Below are 23,815 nucleotides of genomic sequence, written 5' to 3' on the forward strand. Positions count from 1 at the left end.
CTACCAATTGGCTTTTACACTTCTTGAATGTTGCATCGCATTCTTCTGACCACTTCCAATGGACCTGTTTTTTCAACAGTTCATTCAGTAGCCAAATTTGGTCGGAACTTCTCATAATAGTTCAAAAGACCCAAAAATGATCAAAGTTCAGTGACATTCTTGGGAGTGGGTGCATTTCTGATTGCATCCAGCTTTCCCTTAGTTGGATGTAAACCATCTTTGTCCACTCTGTGCCCTAAGTACTCCACTGAGTTTTGAAATAACTCACTTTTGTGAGCAGTCACTCGTATTCCGTGCTTCTCTAGCTGTTTGAGGACTTCATTCAATATGTTATGATGAATTTGTCCGTTTGGTGCTGAAATTAGTATGCCATCTAAATAACATACTACACATTCAACGCCTTCCAAAATCTGGTTCATCACCCTTGAATATGGCGGGGATGGAAGACACTCCAAATGGTAGCCTATTAAATTAATATAGGCCTAGATGACTATTTATATTCAAACATGACTTGGACTCCTCATCTAGTTCAAGTTGTAAGTAGGCATTTGTAAGATCCAACTTTGAGAACATCTGACCACCTGTCTACATTTGGCAATGTTTTGGGGAGATTACCCTCTCGAACTTGTTTTACGGTTACTTTATAATCACCACACATCCTTACCTTACCATCTCACTTAGGTACAACAACAATGGGTGTAGCCCAATTACATAGATTTATCTTAGAGATAATGTTCTCAGTCTATAGTCTTTTGAGTTCTTGCTCAACTTTCTCCTTGAGTGCACATGGTACGGATCGTGGCTTGCAGTAAACTGGTCTAGCATCTTTCTGTACCCTGACACTCGCCTTAAAGCCTTGGATTGGACTGCCTGTTTCGCAGAACACCTTTGGATACTTCTTGATGACATCATCCTTCGATGCAAATCTTGTTTCAACATGAAAAATCTCACTCCAATCCAGCTTCAGTGATCCCAACCAATTTCTTCCTCGTAAGGCAAGCTTGTCTCCTATCACTACTAAGAGAGGCAAGCTCTGAAATTGATCCTTGTAATTCACTGGTACCAGAGGAATGTTCTCTCCCGAGTAGCCTCACAGCTCTATCTTGGATTTCTCCAATGGGAAATTAGGCAATTTGTCGAGCTATAGCAATTCCGGCACTACGCTCACGGATGCATCAGTGTCGATTTCCATGGCTACCTTGGTTCCTGCAACATCTTCGTGGATGATACTTTTCGCTGTTGCTTTTCTTCCACGCTATGTAGTCTTTGGTGATTTTTACTTATAGCCATGAAAGTTGGTTTACTGTGCAGTCAGCATGCCTTCGCAAGATGCCCAGTTTTCATGCAGAAGAAATACTCTGCCTTCATATGTGGACAACTTTTAGCAATGTGTTGTCCCAGGCACTGATAGCATGGCTTCAATATATTGCTACCTTGACCAGTTTCTGAGACCTTGGGGCCCAGCTGCCTTTTACTTTTAACATGCAGACGATTCACCTCGGTTGTTTGATGACTGGAAATGGTACGAAATTCTCAGGAATATTGGTCGGCCATATCCATTGACATAGCTGTCTGACAAGCTAAATCAAAAGTCAAGTTAGGGGTTGTAAGGGGAAAATGGGAAGGCGGCTTTTCCCACTGATATAGAGGGTCGACACTCGCCCCCGCCCACGTAGCAATTCTCGAAGTTAGCAGACAGAGATGGATGGCAAAGTATAACGATCTTTATTACAAACATCCGGGAACATTCTGCTCTCCGAACAACACAATCATACAACTTTTATACATTTCAAAACCCCTCTGTTCCCGGACAAGACCTCCCTAGATTTCTAATTGAACTACCTTATCAGTGCTACTTCTCTAATTGGACTACCTTATTAGTGCTACTTTGGATTGACAGGCCAAGACCCTGGTGACCACTTTAGGCCATGACTAGAATGACTTCATTAGGTCAGAATTTGTTGATTCTCCTTGGTGCCCGTGAGACCGCCTCGAGCCTCTTCGCAAGGTCTTATCAATGTCTGTTTAGGTGCTCACATCGTATCCTGTCGGAATATTATTGAATTGATAACTTCTGGAGCCTTGGTACAAGGCCGAAGAGAGGCCTTTTACCTCCTTATGGGCCATTGCAGGAACCAGCACTTTAACCCTTGTCCCGCTGGTACCCCTAATGCCAAATTTCTCTTACAGGGGTTATCAGTAACTTTCTTCTGATTGCTTCATTTTCAATCCCACAAACAAAGCGGTCACATAATGCTCGCATGAAAATTTCCAAAATGATAGTGAATAGATAGCTTTTTAATACTACAATGTACTCACTGATACTTTTGTCGGTTGACTGATCTCATATTCAGAAACGATAACTTTCAGCAATTTCCACGGGCTCCGGACTGTAGTGCTGAATCTGCTTAAGTGACGTGTCCTTTGGCTTGACAGGCACAAGCAAATTTTTCAGGGTTTCATGCACCTCGGGCCCTGCTTCAGTCAAGAAAATAGCCCGTTTTCTTTCCTACACCACCCGGTTACGGTTTTCATCATCGGGGACTTCGATGATCCTATTCGTGGTGAAAAACATTTCTAGCCGCTCCACATATGCTCCAAAACTTTCATGGTTGCAATGGAATTCCCCCAAGCACCCTATTATTTCCATAGGCGCAGCCGCCTGGACTCTGGCAGTTCAGACACACTTGCTTATAATTTACTTTGGGCTTTTAGCTGTTAATGAAAACAAAGAAGCCCTCAAAGTCTCTGTCAGTTGGTTGAATCATCCATCAACAAAAATTTCAGCTAGGTTATCCAGAAATCCTATCCTTTATTGCCAATGTGATATCTTCTGTACGACCTCACAAACAGACAGGAATCTGTCAGGTGATCTGCTCCCTCTTTATTGTTGTAAATAGCAATGGCTGCATTACCACAGTAGTCCACTGGATGAGCTATATATGACGCAACTGGGTCAGAGAGAGAGACTGAGGAGAGTGAGAGACTGGGGCAGAGAGAGAGAGAGAGACTGGAGGGGAGAGAGAGAGAGAGACTTGGGCAGAGAGAGACGGCAGGGGGAGAGAAAGAGAGAGAGACTGGGGCAGAGAGAGAGAGAGATTGGGGGAAGAGAGAGACTGGGCAGAGAGGGAGGGAGAGAGACTGGGCAGAGAGACTGGGGAGAGAAACTGGGGGGAGAGAGAGAGACTGGGGAGAGAGAGTGGAGAGTGTGAGAGTGGGGAAGAGAGAGACTGGGAGGGGGTGGGGGGCGGGGAGAGAGAGAGTGGGCCAGAGAGGGAGAGAGAGTGGGGCAGATTTGGACTCGACTTGCGCTGGAAGTAATTCGCGCTTGAAATCCCTTGATCTTTTGTGCTGGTTTGGCCGATTTTGGGTGAATTGTGCTGGAGAGACCAGCACAACCTAGCTCAACCTCTACTCTCAGCTTTCTGTGAATACTTCAGAAATTGATTGTAGTTGCTTTAAATCCAGCTCTGTCTTTTCTCTAACATCTGGCAATGCCAGATGTCTGTCTGATATGGACATGGTTATGATTCAGTGCAACTTAGGCAGTAGTGATGAATATGGGAGGCATGATCTCACCAAATTAGTGCCACCCTATTTAAATATACTAGCCTATTTATGGCAGGCTCTACAAGCATACGCTTGGTGGAAAATTAGGCAGGTGCTAGAGTTGGTAGGAATCTGGCGTAATGGGTCCCTACTCCACATCCTGATACTGCCTGCTTGAAACTTAGACACTATTCACTGTTGATCTATTCCTGTAATAAATGGATTTGCAATCAGGGTGTGGTGGAGGGCATTCTGGGAAATCATGTTTAACTAATTTACTGGAATTCTTTGAAGATATAACGAGCATGGTGGATAGAGGTGTACCGATGGATGTGGTGTATTTAGATTTCCAAAAGGCATTCGATAAGGTGCCACACAAAAGGTTACTACAGAAGATAAAGGTACGCGGAGTCAGAGGAAATGTATTAGCATGGATAGAGAATTGGCTGGCGAACAGAAAGCAGAGAGTCGGGATAAATGGGTCCTTTTCCGGTTGGAAATCAGTGGTTAGTGGTGTGCCACAGGGATCAGTGCTGGGACCACAACTGTTTACAATATACATAGATGACCTAGAAGAGGGGACAGAGTGTAGTGCAACAAAATTTGCAGATGACACTAAGATTAGTGGGAAAGCGGGTTATGTAGAGGACTCAGAGAGACTGCAAGGAGATTTGGATAGGTTAAGCGAATGGGCTAAGGTTTGGCAGATGGAATACAATGTCGGAAAGTGTGAGGTCATCCACCTTGGGGAAAAAAAACAGTAAAAGGGAATATTATTTGAATGGGGAGAAATTACAACATGCTGTGGTGCAAAGGGACCTGGGGGTCCTTGTGCATGAATCCCAAAAGGTTAGTTTGCAGGTGCAGCAGGTAATCAGGAAGGCAAATGGAATATTGGCCTTCATTGCGAAAGGGATGGAGTACAAAAGCAGGGAGGTCTTGCTGCAACTGTATAAGGTATTGGTAAGGCTGCACCTGGAGTACTGCGTGCAGTTTTGGTCACCTTACTTAAGGAAGGATATACTAGCTTTGGAAGGGGTACAGAGACGATTCACTAGGGTGATTCCAGAAATGAGGGGGTTACCTTATGATGATAGATTGAGTAGACTGGGTCTTTACTCCTTGGAGTTCAGAAGGATGAGGGGTGATCTTATAGAAACATTTAAAATCATGAAAGGGATAGACAAGATAGAGGCAGAGAGGTTGTTTCCATTGGTGGGGGAGACTAGAACTAGGGGACACAGCCTCAAAATACGGAGGAGCCAATTTAAAACCGAGTTGAGAAAAGATTTCTTCTCCCAGAGGGTTGTGAATCTGTGGAATTCTCTGCCCAAGGAAGCAGTTGAGGCTAGCTCATTGAATGTTTTCAAGTCAAAGATAGATAGATTTTTAACCAATAAGGGAATTAAGGGTTACAGGGAGAGGGCGGGTAAGTGGAGCTGAGTCCACGACCAGATCAGCCATGATCTTGTTGAATGGCGGGGCAGGCTCGAGGGGCTAGATGGCCTACTCCTGTTCCTAATTCTTATGTTCTTATGTTCTTATATCCAGTAACTGTTTTATTTTTAGAGGCAGGAGTATGCCAACCTTTTGGCAGTCTGTATACTGAGTAAACCCATTTCTTATTTTTAGAGATAAACGTCATGGCAGTGTGTAATTGAGTACATTCTGTATTATTTACTTTTTATTTTTGGAGGCTAAGGGTCCTAGCTATAAAAGAACATGATGACAACCACAAAAAATCGAGACGATACTGCCAAACATATCAAAAGACTATTCAATGATAGTTTTTTTAACTATACTATTATATTAACAGTGATTCATCTTGAGATCAATGCCTGTACATAACTGTTCACAATATTATCAAACCAATGCTTAATGTGTTCAGATGACATTCTGCTGTCTGCTATTTTAATACATGTTTTAATCTGTTTAAAACAAATGGGTTAACATGCAATAAAACCAAGGAACATCCTATTAATATCACAAACAGTAGTTACTATGCTTAACATAGTAATTTTGCAAGAAACTAGAATCAAGAACGAAGCATATTATTTTGTTAATAAGTACCACAATGTATATTATATGCTGTCCCAATCCAGCTTAGTGGGATATATTCTTATATGAAGTAGTATCTACATTAGAAATACTTTTATAATATATAAAATGTCTACTCCAAATCCTGGAAAATTCCTGCTCCCCATAGAGTTTTTAAACAATGTTTTTAATAATGTATCTCTCATGGTGGTTGCTGAAGAATCCATAGCATGGCAGACCCAACACCTGCCCCCCTCATTGCTAACAAATTTTCAAAGGGGCCCTTTAACAGGTGTTGGACCCTAATTTACATATTCAGATATTTAAATGCCTTTTTTAGGCATCCGCCCAGATGGTCTGAAAAATAGGGGCCGTGAATTTAGAAGTGGGGCCAATGCCTGTGCAGATTGGGTGCAGGCCATCCCACTGCTAAATGGGTATGCTTTGCACTCATTCTGCACCCTAAAAATGGGCACAACACGTACAAATTTGTAACCCACAGTTATACCCATTTCTAATATTGTCGATACACCGCTGATCACAATGTAGCTTTCTTTACTGCCAACAGAGGGAGCCATTGCACAAGATATTTACAATTCTGTTGAAGGGTTGTATCAAATAAAGTGCATTAATTTAGTCAATTTAGAACCTGCAAAACATGATGTAAATCCACAACAAATAGCTTCTTCAATCACAATGTTTTTCACTTCGCTGACAAACAGCACACAAAAAATTACTGGATTGGTGCACAGCTGTCTGAAGACGGTTTAACTTGATTACAATTTTCTGACAAATATCTGAGTGTTAATGCAAAAGGGGTGTTTAATGATAAGTGGACAGAGACAGACAGAGAGAGTGAAGAGGGGGATGACAGGAAGGAGAGTAGAATCACAGTGAGTAATGATGATTACTTTTAGAAGAAGCATCTTTGAATGTGATTAAGTTCCCAATTATTTTCAAAGAGAATGACACGAACACTGCAGGAAGGCAGTTTAATAAAATACTAATGCAATTCTGTAATACGTTAACCGTTCGGTGTGTCATCCTTTTGCCGCCTAGTATAATTTTTGAAATACTAATCATTCTGTGATTTATTTTTATGTAGATGGCTCATACTTTTGGTCAGCATTTTAACATTTAGAAAAATACCAGTTATTTATTTTTATTATAACACCTTGCATGTCCTCTGGATGTACCAAAGTGTCTTTCAGTCAATGCATTAATTTTGAAGTGTAGGCAAATACAGCAGACAATTTGCTCACAGCAAGCACCCAAAAGCTGAATGACTAGTTAATCTGGTTTTGATTAAATCTTGGCCAGGAAACCAGAAAACCCCTGACTGTTCGTTGAAAAACTGCACTGGGATCTTTTATATCCTCCAAAATTGGCAGATGGGAGCCATGATTTAATGTTTCATTTAAAAGATGGCAACTCCAACAATGCAACACTTCCTCCATACTCCACAATGCAACACTCCCTCCGTACTCCACTGAAGAGCCAGTTTAGATTTATATGCTAAAATCCTGGAATGAGGCTTAAACCCAAAGGGCTGGATTTTCGGTTGTTTATAGCCTCAAGTAGTGGCCAGTAGGAGCGTTAATACAAGCTTTAGAGCCTAGCTACCAGGTGCACAACTTTTAGCGCCCCAATGGAAAATTCATTAGAGGCTCACCAGGGATACAAATCATTAGTGCTTGGCTGCTGACGATCACTCCGATCATCAGTCATTGAAGGTTGGCATGCAGGTACAGCAGGCGGTTAAGAAAGCAAATGGCATGTTGGCCTTCATAGCGAGGGAATTTGAGTACAGGGACAGGGAGGTGTTGCTACAGTTGTACAGGGCCTTGGTGAGGCCACACCTGGAGTATTGTGTACAGTTTTGGTCTCCTAACCTGAGGAAGGACATTCTTGCTATTGAGGGAGTGCAGCGAAGGTTCACCAGACTGATTCCCGGGATGGCGGGACTGACCTATCAAGAAAGACTGGATCAACTGGGCTTGTATTCACTGGAGTTCAGAAGAATGAGAGGGGACTTCATAGAAACGTTTAAAATTCTGATGGGTTTAGACAGGTTAGATGAAGGAAGAATGTTCCCAATGTTGGGGAAATCCAGAACCAGGGGTCACAGTCTAAGGATAAGGGGTAAGCCATTTAGGACCGAGATGAGGAGAAACTTCTTCACCCAGAGAGTGGTGAACCTGTGGAATTCTCTACCACAGAAAGTTGTTGAGGCCAATTCACTAAATATATTCAAAAAGGAGTTAGATGAAGTCCTTACTACTAGGGGGATCAAGGGGGGATTGCCAAGAAAGCAGGAATGGGGTACTGAAGTTGCATGTTCAGCCATGAACTCATTGAATGGCGGTGCAGGCTAGAAGGGCCGAATGGCCTACTCCTGCACCTATTTTCTATGTTTCTATTTTTCTATGATCATGAAGTATTCCTCACGCTTGCATCCAGGTCGCTTAATTTGTTGCGTGTGCCTCATTGAACACCTGCCAACAACAACGTCTGGAAAAACAGTCTGCACAGCCTTGCAGAGTCGTTAGCTGGTGGCTACTTAAAGGGATGAGGAAGTGGTTCCCTCGGAGGTCACAGTCAGTGTAATGTTTACACACAGCACGGTGCGTGAGTCTCCGAGTTTGCAGCGGCAGACAGACATAACAGCACAGGTTGAAAACAAGTGATTTTGAAAACTTTAATGGGTGCATTACTATGCCGTGCCTTTAAGATTCGGCTTTTCCCGGGATCTGATTCGGAGTTCCGCGCATGCGCAATGGGTCCGCAAAATGTACCAACCAAACTTTCGTTATCGTGCCCCCCCCCAGCTCTGGTGTGCAACGTCTGATTTATCGCCCTTGTCAGCTCTTTGACCGACTCTGACGAATTTCTGTGCGGGAGGCGCAAATCTTTTCAAGGCGCTAAAAGTATCGCTCTGCCTGGATTAGCGCTACAACAGAGGAGCGACCGAATTTCTCCCCAAAATCTTAAGGCTCAGCATTGAGCCTCCTTAGTCAAGATGACACTTCATTCATTTTTGCAAGCTTTATTTTTGTAATTTTTTCCCCCGTTTGAGTTCCAAACATCTATGGGTAACAGTAAATGCTGTTTCTCGCCCACAGGGAAAGCTGAAGTTAGCGTGTGCAGGGTGGTTGGTGAGTTTTGATGCTGAGTTATAGGAACGTGGAAATTACAATACAGAAGGAGGCCATTTTGAGCCTGTGTGATCTCTGAATGGGGAAATGAGCACTCCATCACTAGATATATCGCACAATATGAATGGGAGTTCTGTGCTCTACCGCTATATATTTTAGTCCGTCATATACCTGACATATAAGGATACTCATTACCTTGTTTCTGTTTCCACAAACCAAATTCTGTTTGCCTGATATAGTGCACACACTCCACCCATAAAAACACATCCCATCTACTCAAGTTCAGATACTTATACGTAAATTGGCAGTGCCAAGGAATGCGGGCGCAAGTGTATACCGGGATCTTGCTAGATTTCAGCTCGGTAAAATTGTGCAGCCAACTAGCACGAAGCATTGGTAAACTTCCTGTTGCTTTTCTGGCCAGAACCACGTTCCTCATGAGGGCTTTGGCTTGCAGGAGCTGAGTGGGAAGAATCCCAGTCCAGTGGTAGATTTACCATTCCAGGTTCCATTATTGAGCCAAGCTGGACACTCATCAATAGTGCTCTGGTGTAAATTATGTGAAGTACTTGTTTAGGTCATTTATTGGATTGTTGAGTCGACCACAGGCTGTTGACTTGGTGCCAAGTCTCCCTCACCAGGTGTATTATCTTGTAGTCACCTCAATCCCTTTCCCTTCCAGCTGAGTAAATCACTGGTTGGTTGTAAACCAACTGACGAGCATGCGTTTGAACCTGCACGAGGCAGGCAGCAGGCACAAAAATCTCCTCACAAACAACATGGTGAGCAGTGCAACTCACCATGAAATGTCACTACCACCATCCTGCTACAAGGACATTCACCATATCCTATTGCAATGGTGCTTTCGCTTGCTGGAGGTATCGAGTTTCAGCTGCAACCCAACCCAATCATGGTAGATGGAGACCCATGGATATATATTTGAACACAAGCCTTATATACCTCTAGCTTAGTCTGTATTAGGTGTGCAAAGCCATTGAAGAAAGACAAGGACCACAGTATCATTTGCTGCTTTTCAGTGTAGTCCCAATGATCTATGTCCAGGATGAAGCTGGGTTGCAGCATGAATCCAGATAGTACTTTAAATCAATAAATGGGACAGATGCCCCTTTGTATCTTCTAACTGTTCCTCTGTGAACTATACTGCACCTGGAGAGGGATGCAGGTGCAATCAGAGAGGGTGCCTCTGTAAACTGGGGATGGAAGGGAAGAAGAATAATGCCAGTGTGCGCCATGCAGTGTTGTGCTACCTTGATTGATTTGGCCATTCTTCATGTATGAGCCACGACAATAAATGTCGGTAGCTTATTCAACCACATGGGAAGAGTCCTCATACAGTGCCCACACATGATTTCCAACAGGGGTCAATGGAACCAGTCAGATGTGGGAACCCTCGCTGATTCTTGCTTCCCTAGGCCACCTAAGCAAAGTACCAAGAATACAATTGTTGCCTTGTCAGCTAATTCGGCATAGATCAAAGCTGAAATCTTTCTGGTCTGATTAGAAACATAGAAACATAGAACCATAGAAAATAGGTGCAGGAGTAGGCCCTTCGAGCCTGCACCGCCATTCAATAAGATCATTCCCTCAGTACCCCTTTCCTGCTTTCTCTCCCTACCCCTTGATCCCCTTAGCCGTAAGGGCCATATCTAACTCCCTCTTGAATACATCCAATGAACTGGCATCAACAACTCTCTGCGGCAGGGAATTCCACAGGATGACAACTCTCTGAGTGAAGAAATTTCTCCTCATCTCAGTCCTAAATGGCCTACCCCTTATCCTAAGACTATGTCCCCTGATTCTGGACTTCCCCAACATCGGGAACATTCTTCCCGCATCTAACCTGTGCAGTCCAGTCAGAATCTTAGACGTTTCTATGAGATCCCCTCTCATCCTTCTAAACTCCAGTGAATAAAGACCCAGTTGATCTAGTCTCTCCTCATATGACAGTCCAGTCATCCCTGGAACTAGTCTGGTGAATCTTCGCTGCACTCCCTCAATAGCAAGAACGTCCTTCCTCAGATTAGGAGACCAAAACTGAACACAATATTCCAGGTGAGGCCTCACTAAGGCCCTGTACAACTGCAGTAAGACCTCCCTGCTCCTATACTCAAATCCCCTAGCTATGAAGGCCAACATACCATTTGCCGCCTTCACCGCCTGCTGTACCTGCATGCCAACCTTCAATGACTGATGAACCATGACACCCAGGTCTCGTTGCACCTCCCCTTTTCCTAATCTGCCGCTATTCAGATAATATTCTGCCTTCATGTTTTCGCCCCCAAAATGGATAACCTCATATTTATCCACATTATACTGCATCTGCCATGCATTTGCCCACTCACCTAACATGTCCAAGTCACCCTGCAGCCTCTTAGCGTCCTCCTCACAGCTCACACTGCCACCAAGTTTAGTGTCATCTGCAAACTTGGAGATATTACACTCAATTCCTTCATCCAAATCGTTAATGTATATTGTAAAGAACTGGGGTCCCAGCACTGAGCCCTGCGGCACTCCATCAGTCACTGCCTGCCATTCTGAAAAGGATCCGTTTATCCTGACTCTCTGCTTCCTGTCTGCCAACCAGTTCTCTATCCACGTCAATACATTACCCCCAATACCATGCGCTTTGATTTTGCACACCAATCTCTTGTGCGGGACCTTGTCAAAAGCCTTTTGAAAGTCCAAATACACCACATCCACTGGTTCTTCTTTGTCCACTCTGCTAGTTACATCCTCAAAAAATTTCAGAAGATTTGTCAAGCATGATTTCCCTTTCATAAATCCATGCTGACTTGGACCGATCCTGTCACTGCTTTCCAAATGCGCTGCTATTTCATCTTTAATGATTGATTCCAACATTTTTCCCACTACTGATGTCAGGCTAACCGGTCTATAATTACCCGTTTTCTCTCTCCCTCCTTTGTGAAAAAGTGGTGTTACATTAGCTACTCTCCAGTCCATAGGAACTGATCCAGAGTCGATAGACTGTTGGAAAATGATCATCAATGCATCCACTATTTCTAAAGCCACTTCCTTAAGTACTCTGGGATGCAGACTATCAGGCCCCGGGGATTTATCAACATTCAATCCCATCAATTTCCCAAACACAATTTCCCGCCTAATAAGGATATCCTTCAGTTTGTCCTTCTCACTAGACCCACTGTCCTCTAATACATTCGGAAGGTTATTTGTGTCTTCCTTCGTGAAGACAGAAACAAAGTATTTGTTTAATTGGTCTGCCATTTCTTTGTTCCCCATTATAAATTCACCTGAATCCAACTGCAAGGGACCTACATTTGTCTTCACTAATCTTTTTCTCTTCACATATTTATAGAAGCTTTTGCAGTCAGTTTTTATGTTCCCTGCAAGCTTCCTCTCATACTCTATTTTCCCCCTCTTAATTAAACTCTTAGTCCTCCTCTGTTGAATTCTAAATTTCTCCCAGTCCTCAGGTTTGTTACTTTTTCTAGCCAATTTATATGCCTCTTCCTTGGTTTTAACACTATCCTTAATTTCCCTTGTTAGCTACGGTTGAGCCACCTTCCCCGTTTTATTTTTACTCCAGACAGTGATGTACAATTGCTGAAGTTCATCCATGTGATCTTTAAATGTTTGCCATTGCTTATCCACCATCAACCCTTTGAGTATCCTTTGCCAGTCTATTCTAGCCAATTCACGCCTCATACCTTCGAAGTTACCTTTACTTAAGTTCAGGCCACTAGTTTCCGAATTAACTGTATCACTCTCCATCTTAATAAAGAATTCTACCATGTTATGGTCACTCTTCCCCAAGGAGCCTCACACAACAAGATTGCTAATTAGTCCCTTCTCATTACACATCACCCAGTCTAGGATGGCCAGCTCTCTTGTGGGTTCCCCGACATATTGGTCTAGAAAACCATCCCTAATATACTCCAGGAAATCCTCCTCCACCGCATTGCTACCAATTTGGTTAGCCCAATCAATATGTAAATTAAAGTCGCCCATGATAACTGCTGTATCTTTATTGCACACATCCCTTATTTCTTGTTTGATGCTGTCCCCAACCTCACTTCTACTGTTTGGTGGTCAGTACACAACTCCCACTAGTATTTTCTGCCCTTTGGTATTCCACAGCTCCACCCATACCGATCCCACATCATCCAGGCTAATGTCCCTCCTTACTATTGCATTAATTTCCTCTTTAACCAGCAACGTCACCCCGCCTCCTTTTCCTCTCTGCCTATCGTTCCTAAGTGTTGAATACACCTGGATGTTGAGTTCCCAGTCTTGGTCACCCTGGAGCCATGTCTCCGTGATGCCAATTACATCATATCCGTTAACTGCTATCTGCACAGTTAATTTGTACACCTTATTCTGAATACTCCTCGCATTGAGGCACAGAGCCTTCAGACTTGTCTTTTTAACACACTTTGCCCCTTTAGAATTTTTCTGTAATGTTGCCCTTTTTGTTTTTTGTCTTGGGTTTCTCTACCCTCCACTTTTACTATTCTCCATTCTATCTTTTGCTTCTGCCTCCATTTTATTTCCCTCTGTCTCCCTGCATAGGTTCCCATCCCCCTGCCATGTTAGTTTAGCTCCTCCCCAACAGCACTAGCAAACACTCCCCCTGGGACATTGGTTCCGGTCCTGCCCAGATGCAGAACGTCCGGTTTGTACTGGTACCACCTCCCCCAGAACCGGTTCCAATGTCCCAGGAATTTGATTCCCTCCCTTTTGCACCACTCCTCAAGCCACGTATTCATCTGGACTATCCTGCGATTCCTACTCTGACTAGCATGTGGCACTGGTAGCAATCCTGAGATTACTACTTTTGAGATCCTATTTTTAATTTTGCTCCTCGCTCCCTAAATTTGTCCCGTAGGACCTCATCCCGTTTTTTACCTATATCGTTGGTACCTATGTGCACCACGACAACTGGCTGTTCACCATCCCTTTTCAGAATGTCCTGCACCCACTCCGAGACATCCTTGACCCTTGCACCAGGGAGACAACATACCATCCTGGGGTCTCGGTTGCGGCTGCAGAAACGCCTATCTATTCCCCTTACAATCAAATCCCCTATCACTATAGCTCTCCCACTCTTTTTCCTGCCCTCTTGTGCAGCAGAACCACCCACGGTGCCATGAACTTGGCTGCTGCTGCCCTCCCCTGATGAGTCATCCCTCTCAACAGTACTCAAAGCGGTGTATCTGTTTTGCAGGGGGATGACCACAGGGGACCCCTGCACTCCCTTCCTTGCACTTCCTGTTGGTCACCCATTTACTATCTGGCTGTGTACCCTTTACCTGTGGTGAGACCAACTCACTAAACGTGCTATTCACGTCATTTTCAGCATCATGCATGCTCCAGAGTGAATCCACCCACAGCTCCAGTGCCACAATGCGGTCCGTCAAGTGCTGGAGGTGGGTGCACTTCCTACACACGTAGTTGTCAGGGACACCGGAAGCGTCCCTGACTTCCCACATAGTACAGGAGGAGCATAACACGTGTCCAAGCTCTCCTGCCATGACTTAACCCTTAGATTAACTTAATTTGGCAACAACAAAGCTTAAATTTACCTACTGATAAAGAAAAGAAAACGAAAAACTACTTACCAATCACTTACCCCCTTGGCTGTGACATCACCTATCGCTTTCTTTCTACTTCTTTTTTGCCTTCTCCCTGCAGCTGCACCGGCTGGCCTCCTCCGACCCCGGACTCCCGCCTCCTCGACCCCGGACTCCCGACTGCTGAACTCGCGGCCTTTTTATAGGCCTCCGACCCCTGACTCCCGCCTCCTCGACCACGAACTCCCGACTGCTGAACTCACGGCCTTTGTATAGGCCTCCGACCCCTGACTCCCGCCTCCTCGACCACGAACTCCCGACTGCTGAACTCACGGCCTTTGTATAGGCCTCCGACCCCTGACTCCCGCCTCCTCGACCACGAACTCCCGACTGCTGAACTCGCGGCCTTTTTATAGGCCTCCCACCCTGGACTCTCGCCTCCTCGACCATGAACTCCTGACTGCTGAACTCGCGGCCTTTTTATAGGCCTCCGACCCCGGACTCCCGCCTCCTCGACCACGAACTCCCGACTGCTGAACTCGCGGCCTTTTTATAGGCCTCCGACCCCTGACTCCCCGGATTAGTTCAGTATGACATACAACGTGCTCTTATGTAGTGTGCCATCAAGGGAATTAGTCTATTTTTCTAAGGGCAGTGCAAGGTCCTCATTAATGATGTGCAGGTAGAACATTATTGGATTCTAAAACATAAACCATTAAAGATTTCCTGTTGATAGGACGAAAATTATATCTGAGGCAATTACACAAATTCAGCCTTTGGATACTGTTCACAGTATGATTAAAAAAAATAGAAAGGTCCTATTAACAGTTGGGTGATGATATTATGTTAATCTTAATTAAGATTCACCTGCATGAGAAAAAGAGTGAAAATTAATTTACCTGTTATAATGTCAACATGCTTTACTAAATGAACATTAATTGCATTTCATATCTAAAGCCAGCAGAGTAAATTTTGAAATATAAATTTCTGGGCACGTCCAGAAATAATTTTATACTCATGCATCCTGTTTCTATGCTGGTATTTGACAGATATATTTGCGATATCAGACAGTTGGACAATTAACCTCCGGGAGGCCATACCAAGCACAGATGCATCTGTCGATTGTAACGTTATTTTAATTCATGCCTGGAGATTAATACACAATCCTCATCTTGCACATCATGTCCACACCCTTCTATTTTACCAACTTAAACTTCAAGTCATTATATTTCTTAAGTTAAGAAAAGCCCAAGGTTGAGAACTCTCGCTCTCTTTCTCACACACACACACACACACACACACACATACACACACAAAGCTCTCACTCATTCACACATATACACAGAGATGTAAAATGCCCACTCTCGAGGTGGCAGGGAAGTGAAGCAATGTTTAGTCATGATGCTCCGGCCATGGGGTGAGGCAGCTTTGATGGACCTGCTGGTTTTTTCCTGCCCCTCAATTTCGTATATGTTCTCTTACTAAAGTTTCAAAGTGGAAGGCCAGGCCAAAAATGCATTTTGTTCAGAAATCAATCAAGATAAAGTTATTGTGATGACTGAAGTAATAGGTTTAAAATAATATTAATGGAGATAACCTGGCAGTGAGAGATGTCATTTCAATGGTACTTCAGTGTTTATGCATTAATTGCTGGATGCAATTCCATTATTGCCACGCAATTTAGAGAATCCATTATAAGGTACACTTTAGCATTGGCAACAACGTAATAGGGTAAAGCAGAATTGCTGTTTGGTGGCTAATTCATTCAACGCTGGCAGGATTTTAAAAATCTTCCTCATGCTTGATCTTCAAAGGAAAAGGCAGGCTTATTATCAAGAGATTCTCTTGTGTTCTTCAGTTTTCTATTCCTCACACACTATAGGGCCATGGAAACTGCATGGAAACTCACCTCGTGCAATTTACCAACAGATGCTGTGTTTTTTTACAGATAAGCTGAAAAGATCTATAAGAATTACAGGTGCTGTCTTTATTTTTAAACAGTCAATCCAGATTTGATTGACTGTTTTCTATTCATTGATTTTGTGCTGAATCCTATCATGCCTATCCATCGGTATATAATTTCTTGTGAGTAAATCTAGACAGCAATGTTCTGTATTGATGGGAGAACTTGGTGTGCACCCAATGCATTCTTTAATGAGAGTGATGCATTGTGATGGCACCGAGTTTCACCCAATTCACGTGCCGGGAAGGGGGCAGGGGAATGGTTAAAATCGCAAAAATAGACTTACTCCTCCATTCCTGCCAGAAACCCACGGACCTTAACTCCGGAGCTGATGTGGATCCGAGACTTCCAGACTGCTAGAGGAGACATCATCTGCATCTCCCAGTCTGCAGTGCATAGTTGTATCAAACAGGACACCAATACCCTCCTTGCCAGAGTAAACAAGTAAATTACTTTTGTGATGAACACAAACAGCCAGAATAAGAGAGCTCTTTCACTTTTAGCAATGGCCAGCTTCTCTCATATTCAGAGATAATAGACTGCACTTGTGTAACTTATCGGGGCACCAGAAAATGAGACAGCAGATGAACAGGAAGGGCTTTCACTCCATCAATGCTCAACGCGTGGGTGAACACTGCAGAAGGACAATACAAGTCTGTTCCCTGGCAGCTGCCATAACTGCTTCAACCTGCAACACTCATCCGCTCCCCAACTTTCATATCCTTCCAGGAATGTCAGAGGCATCATGAGATGAGGAGGAATTGGCTGAAAGCGAAGGACAACCACAAGAAGGTGGACCAGCACAACACTTTACAGCTAGACAGACCAGGGAGCAGTTGATAGAGCAGAGCAATGACTTCCTCCCTTACCTGATATGTCAGAAAAAAAACCCTCAGCATTAACTGTCCTTGTTACATCTTCACCACACCCTTGATTCTGCATTGAAGAACATTGAAACCATTAAGCCAACCTCATGTCAATTAAATTCTGAAAATGCAGACTAAGAAGCTGTAATGAGAAAAAATATAGACCTTGGCCTTGCAATCTAACCCACAAATAATTATCAATGTCTGTTCTGGTGTTTGCAAGAGATGGAGTGCGTGCTATTGACTCCTCAGAAGGTTTCTCCACTTCTGTGTCTTTTCCGGTTGGGGGTGGCTGGTGGCTGTTGTGGATCTTGTGGAAGAAGGAAAGGGACAAGAGTTAGCATGGCACTGAGAAGCTGGACAGTAGCAGATGAAAGGTGTCATCATTCAGATTCATGTAGTCAAGTTGCATGATTGTATATTTTTTAGAGGTTCATGAAGGGATGCAAGAGACCCTGGGGGCAAAAATGGGCTCCTGTGCGCATGCCGCGAGGCACAAGTGGGTTTTTGCCCACGGGGGTGGCGTGCTACCGGCTCCCGTGAAATTATGCAGGAATTAGCGGAGACGCAAAATCAGCAGCACCCCGTTCCCGCTGGTAGCGCGCCGGGCCGCTGTGCTGGCAATGATGATGTCATCGGCGTGCACAGCGGTCCGTTTTTGCCCCGTGGTGGAAATTGGGCAGTGTTTCGTGAGGCCACCATGGGCAATGTCAGCGCCAGCCTTGGCCGCCTCGTACCGGGCAGCACTCCGCTTGCGGGGCAAAAATTAAAGGGGAGCTGTGCGGCGCCATCTTTTTCTGCCATCTAATTCTACAGGTCCGGCCTTCCATTCTTTTATTTTGCAGGGTCCGTGCCGCCATGGTGCAGCCCGTCACTCCGCTTCCGTGCCAGGCTGCGGCCACAGGACCCTGCATCCCCCGCGGCAGAGTGGAGGCCCCTTGCCCTGTTGTGTATAAAAGAACTCCATGAGGCTGAGTACTGTGAGCTAAACTTAGTGTGACCTTAGTCTTTATAACAACTCCAGAGTGCCTAAACAACATGGCAGCCAACCTTTTATACTGGCCCTGCACGTGTGTGCAGGTCACCATTAGGACTCCAACAGTCGCGCCTTCTGGTGGCAAGTATTACATAGTTACATACATAATATCACTCCCTCCCAAAGTCTTTGTTACAAGTTATTTACAAGTTGAGGCGATCTGGAGCCCTTCGCTCCCTGGTTGATCGTCTAAGTTCAAACCCTGGCGTGTGTGAGTTGGCCGGACCATTGCTGCACTGCACCGCGGCTGGTCTGACCGGACTGTCAGGAATGGTGGGTTCATCCTCGTGATTGACAGCGATGTCGATTGCTGGTTGGGTGTGTGTTGGTGGATCGTTGATGGTGATGTTCTCTTCAAGTCGTTTCTGATTGTCAGTAAATCGCAATTTGGTCTGATCTAAATGCTTTCTGCACGTTTGGCCATTTAACAGTTTGATTATAAACACCCTATTCCCTTCCTCGGCCAAAACAGTGCCAGCAACCCACTTGGGACCATGACCGTAATTCAGGACAAACATAGGGTCGCTAACATCAATGTCACGTGAAACAGCTACGCAATCATGGTACATGTTCTACCGGTGTCGCCGGGTTTCCACGTGACAGTTAAGATCTGGGTGGACTAGGGAGAGTCTAGTTTTGAGTGCTCTCTTCATTAACAATTCTGCCGGGGGAACCGCACTGTTCGATGGTGTCACGACCAGTGATCAGGAAGTCGTGTTGAAACACAACTGTGCGCGGAACAGATTTCATCAAATTCTTCATGTTTCTCTGGAAAATGGCTGCAGCTGAGCGAATCACAAAAGGGCACCTGTGGAATATAAACAGCCCTTTGTGTGTATTGATGCATGTCAGTCCTTTTGAAGATTCAGCCAGCTCCTGTATCATGTAGACGGTGGTTAAGTTCAACTTGGTGAACGACTTCCCCCTCCACCACCCCCGCTAATGTTGCGAACAGGTCATCCGCCTTGGGTAGCGGGTACTGTTCCTGTAGTGAGACTCGGTTAATCGTTACCTTGTAGTCTCCGCAGATTCTGACCATGCCATCGCTTTTCAACACCGGAACAATTGGACTGGCCCACTCGTTGAACTTGACTGGCGATATGATTCCTTCGCGTTGGAGTCTGTCCATTTCGATCTCGACTTTCTCCCTCATCATGTACGGAACCGCCTGAGCCTTGTGATGGACAGGCCATGCCTCGGGGCCTAGATGGATCTGTACCTTGGCGCCTGTGAAGTTGCCGATGCCTGGTTCGAATAGCGAGGGAAACTTGCTCAGCACTTGAGCACATGCGACGTCATCCACTGAAGATAGTGCTTTGATGTCATTCCAATTCCATCTAATCTTTTCTAGCCATTTCTGCCGAACAGCGTTGAGCCATTGCCTGGAACAATCCACAATGATAGGTCATGCACAGCTCCATCATACGATACCTTCACTGCTGCACTTCCAATGACTGGTATGAGCTCTTTGCTGTAGGTACGCAGCTTTGCATTAATCGGGCTCAGTTTGGGCCTTTATGCTTTATTGCCCCACAGTTTCTCGAAAGCTTTCTGGCTCATTATTGACTGACTCACACCCATGTACAACTCCATGGATTCTGGCACTCCATTTAATTTTTCTTTCAGCATTATAGGAGGGCTCTTGGTGGTGAAGGTATGTACCACACACACTTGTTCCTCGTGTTGAGTTGCCTGTGTTGCGTGATCTACGCCGGATTGATCATCTTCTGCCACGTGGTATGTCGCAGCACGTTTGCACATTCACTGGAGGTGCCCCATCGTTGCGCAGTCTTTGCACACGTAGTGCTTGAATCAACATTGATGGGCCCGATGATTACCCCCGCAGCGCCAACACGGTGCTAATGGATTCACATTCACCCCGATGGCGGATTCTGAGTCATCACAGGTCTTGCAGCCGCAGACATATAGGCCCTGCCATATGCAGTACGGCCTGCTAGCGATGTCATTTTATGCACAGTACTTGCCGGTGAACTTCGATGTTGAGAAGATATCTGTTTGCTGTTATCGTCCGTGGCCATGGATGCCTGGGCGATCGCAATGGCCCTGCTCAGGTCTAGGGTTTCGGCAGCCAGCAGCTTTCAAAGAATTACCTCGTTACTCATGCCCAGCACGAAAAATCCCGCAGCATTTGCCCCAACGTAGCTCCCGTGAGGCGTCTCAGGTCGGCGACATAATCCGCCACGCCTGGCCACCAGAGCGATGGTGCGTGTAAAAATGATATTTGGCCATGAGGATAGTCTCCTTCGGCTTGAGGTGGTCCTGAACCAGCGTACACAACTCTGTACATTTCTTCTCCGTTGGTTTTGTCAGTGCGAGCAGGTTCTTGATGAGGCCATATATTTTAGGCCCACAGACGGTGAGGAGAACCGCCCTGTGCTTGGCCATGTTAGTGTCTCCTTCCAGCTCATTGGCCATGAAGTACTGGTCGAGACGCTCGACGAAGGCTTTCCAATCATCACCCTCTATGAATCTCTCTAATATTCCAACGGCAGCCATGGTTGCGTGAAGGTTCGTATTCTGTTACTCATCGCCAATTGTTGTGTATAGAAGAACTCCACGAGGCTGAGTACTGTGAGCTAAACTTACTGTGATCTTAGTCTTCTTTATTACAACTCCACAGTGCCCAAACAATCTTTTATACTTGTCCTGCACATTTGTGCAGGTGACCATTAGGACTCCAACAGTCGCGCCCTCTGGTGGCAAGTATTACATAGTTACATACGTAACACGCCCCACTGCAGAGCTCGCAGTTTAATAGAAGGGAAGGGCCCCGTGCTCACGTCAACGATACGTGGAGAGGCCATGTAGCGTTGCAACATTCGTATGCTTACCATCCCTGAGAGGAAGTGGGGCGGCCAACATTGTGCTCCACTTCCTCTCGGGCCATAACCCCAATTTCGCGGCCGGGGTAGGATCTCCGCGCCAGGTGCAGGAAGTCCCGTCTCATCTTGGGACTGAGCGTAACGTAGCCAAGTTTGCTGACGATACAAAGATGGGAGGAAAAGCAATGTGTGAGGACACACAAAATCTGCAAAAGGACATAGACAGGCTAAGTGAGTGGGCAAAAATTTGGCAGATGGAGTATAATGTTGGAAAGTGTGAGGTCATGCACTTTGGCAGAAAAAATCAAAGAGCAAGTTATTATTTAAATGGAGAAAGATTGCAAAGTGCCGCAGTACAGCGGAACCTGGGGGTACTTGTGCATGAAACACAAAGGGCTAATATGCAGATACAGCAAGTGATCAGGAAGGCCAATGGTATCTTGGCCTTTATTGCAAAGGGGATGGAGTATAAAAGCAGGAAAGTCTTGCTACAGCTATACAGGGTATTGGTGAGGCCACTCCTGGAATACTGCGTGCAGTTTTGGTTTCCATATTTACGAAAGGATATACTTGCTTTGGAGGCAGTTCAGAGAAGGTTCACTAGGTTGATTCGGAGATGAGGGGGTTGACTTATGAGGAAAGGTTGATAAGGTTGGGCCTCTACTGATTGGAATCCAGAAGAATGAGAGGTGATCTTATCGAAACGTATAAGATTATGAGGGGGCTTGACAAGGTGGATGCAGAGAGGATGTTTTCACTGATGGGGGAGTCTAGAACTAGAGGGCATGATCTTAAAATAAGGGGTCGCCCATTTAAAATTGAGATGAGGAGAAATTTCTTCTCTGAGGGTTGTAAATCTGTGCAATTCACCGCCTCAGAGAGCTGTGGAAGCTGGGACATTGAATAAATTTAAGACAGAAATAGACAGTTTCTTACACGATAAGGGGATAAGAGGTTATGGGGAGCGGGCGGGGAAGTGGAGCTGAGTCCATGATCAGATCAGCCATGATCTTATTGAATGGCGGAGCAGGCTCGATGGGCTGTATAGCCTACTCCTGTTCCTATTTCTTATGTCTTGCTTTCCGCCTCCAAACGGGGCGATATCCAATTTTGACCCCTCTGTTCACAGCAACCCCAGCCTTGAAATGTCCCATACTGACATCTTTGGAGGGGCTATTGATCTTGAGTGATTGCTGCTTCAGCTCTGACTCCACCATAAGATTGGGTAATCCTCTTAATAGAAACATAGAAAATAGGTGCAGGAGCAGGCCATTCAGCCCTTCTAGTCTGCACCGCCATTCAATGAGTTCATGGCTGAACATGAAACTTCAGTACCCCATTCCTGCTTTCTCGCCATAACCCTTGATCCCCCGAGTAGTAAGGACTTCATCTAACTCCCTTTTGAATATATTTAGTGAATTGGCCTCAACTACTTTCTGTGGTAGAGAATTCCACAGGTTCACCACTCTCTGGGTGAAGAAGTTTCTCCTCATCTCGGTCCTAAATGGCTTACCCCTTATCCTCAGACTGTGACCCCTGGTTCTGGACTTCCCCAACATTGGGAACATTCTTTCTGCATCTAACCTGTCTAAACCCGTCAGAATTTTAAACGTTTCTATGAGGTCCCCTCTCATTCTTCTGAACTCCAGTGAATACAAGCCCAGTTGATCCAATCTTTCTTGATAGGTCAGTCCCGCCATCCCGGGAATCAGTCTGGTGAACCTTCGCTGCACTCCCTCAATAGCAAGAATGTCCTTCCTCAAGTTAGGAGACCAAAACTGTACACAATACTCCAGGTGTGGCCTCACCAAGGCCCTGTACAACTGTAGCAACACCTCCCTGCCCCTGTATTCAAATCCCCTCGCTATGAAGGCCAACATGCCATTTGCTTTCTTAACCGCCTGCTGTACCTGCATGCTAACCTTCAATGACTGATGTACCATGACACCCAGGTCTCGTTGCACCTTCCCTTTTCCTAATCTGTCACCATTCAGATAATAGTCTGTCTCTCTGTTTTTACCACCAAAGTGGATAACCTCACATTTATCCACATTATACTTCATCTGCCATGCATTTGCCCACTCACCTAACCTATCCAAGTCACTCTGCAGCCTAATAGCATCCTCCTCGCAGCTCACACTGCCACCCAACTTAGTATCATCCGCAAATTTGGAGATACTGCATTTAATCCCCTCGTCTAAATCATTAATGTACAATGTAAACAGCTGGGGCCCCAGCACAGAACCTTGCGGCACTCCACTAGTCACTGCCTGCCATTCTGAAAAGTACCCGTTTACTCCTACTCTTTGCTTCCTGTCTGACAACCAGTTCTCAATCCACGTCAGCACACTACCCCCAATCCCATGTGCTTTAACTTTGCACATTAATCTCTTGTGTGGGACCTTGTCGAAAGCCTTCTGAAAGTCCAAATATACCACATCAACTGGTTCTCCTTTGTCCACTTTACTGGAAACATCCTCAAAAAATTCCAGAAGATTTGTCAAGCATGATTTCCCTTTCACAAATCCATGCTGACTTGGACCTATCATGTCACCATTTTCCAGATGCACTGCTATGACATCCTTAATAATTGATTCCATCATTTTACCCACTACTGAGGTCAGGCTGACCGGTCTATAATTCCCTGTTTTCTCTCTCCCTCCTTTTTTAAAAAGTGGGGTTACATTGGCTACCCTCCACTCCATAGGAACTGATCCAGAGTCAATGGAATGTTGGAAAATGACTGTCAATGCATCCGCTATTTCCAAGGCCACCTCCTTAAGTACTCTGGGATGC

Source organism: Pristiophorus japonicus, chromosome 4 (genome assembly GCF_044704955.1).
Source record: "Pristiophorus japonicus isolate sPriJap1 chromosome 4, sPriJap1.hap1, whole genome shotgun sequence".
NCBI classification, from domain to species: domain Eukaryota; kingdom Metazoa; phylum Chordata; class Chondrichthyes; family Pristiophoridae; genus Pristiophorus; species Pristiophorus japonicus.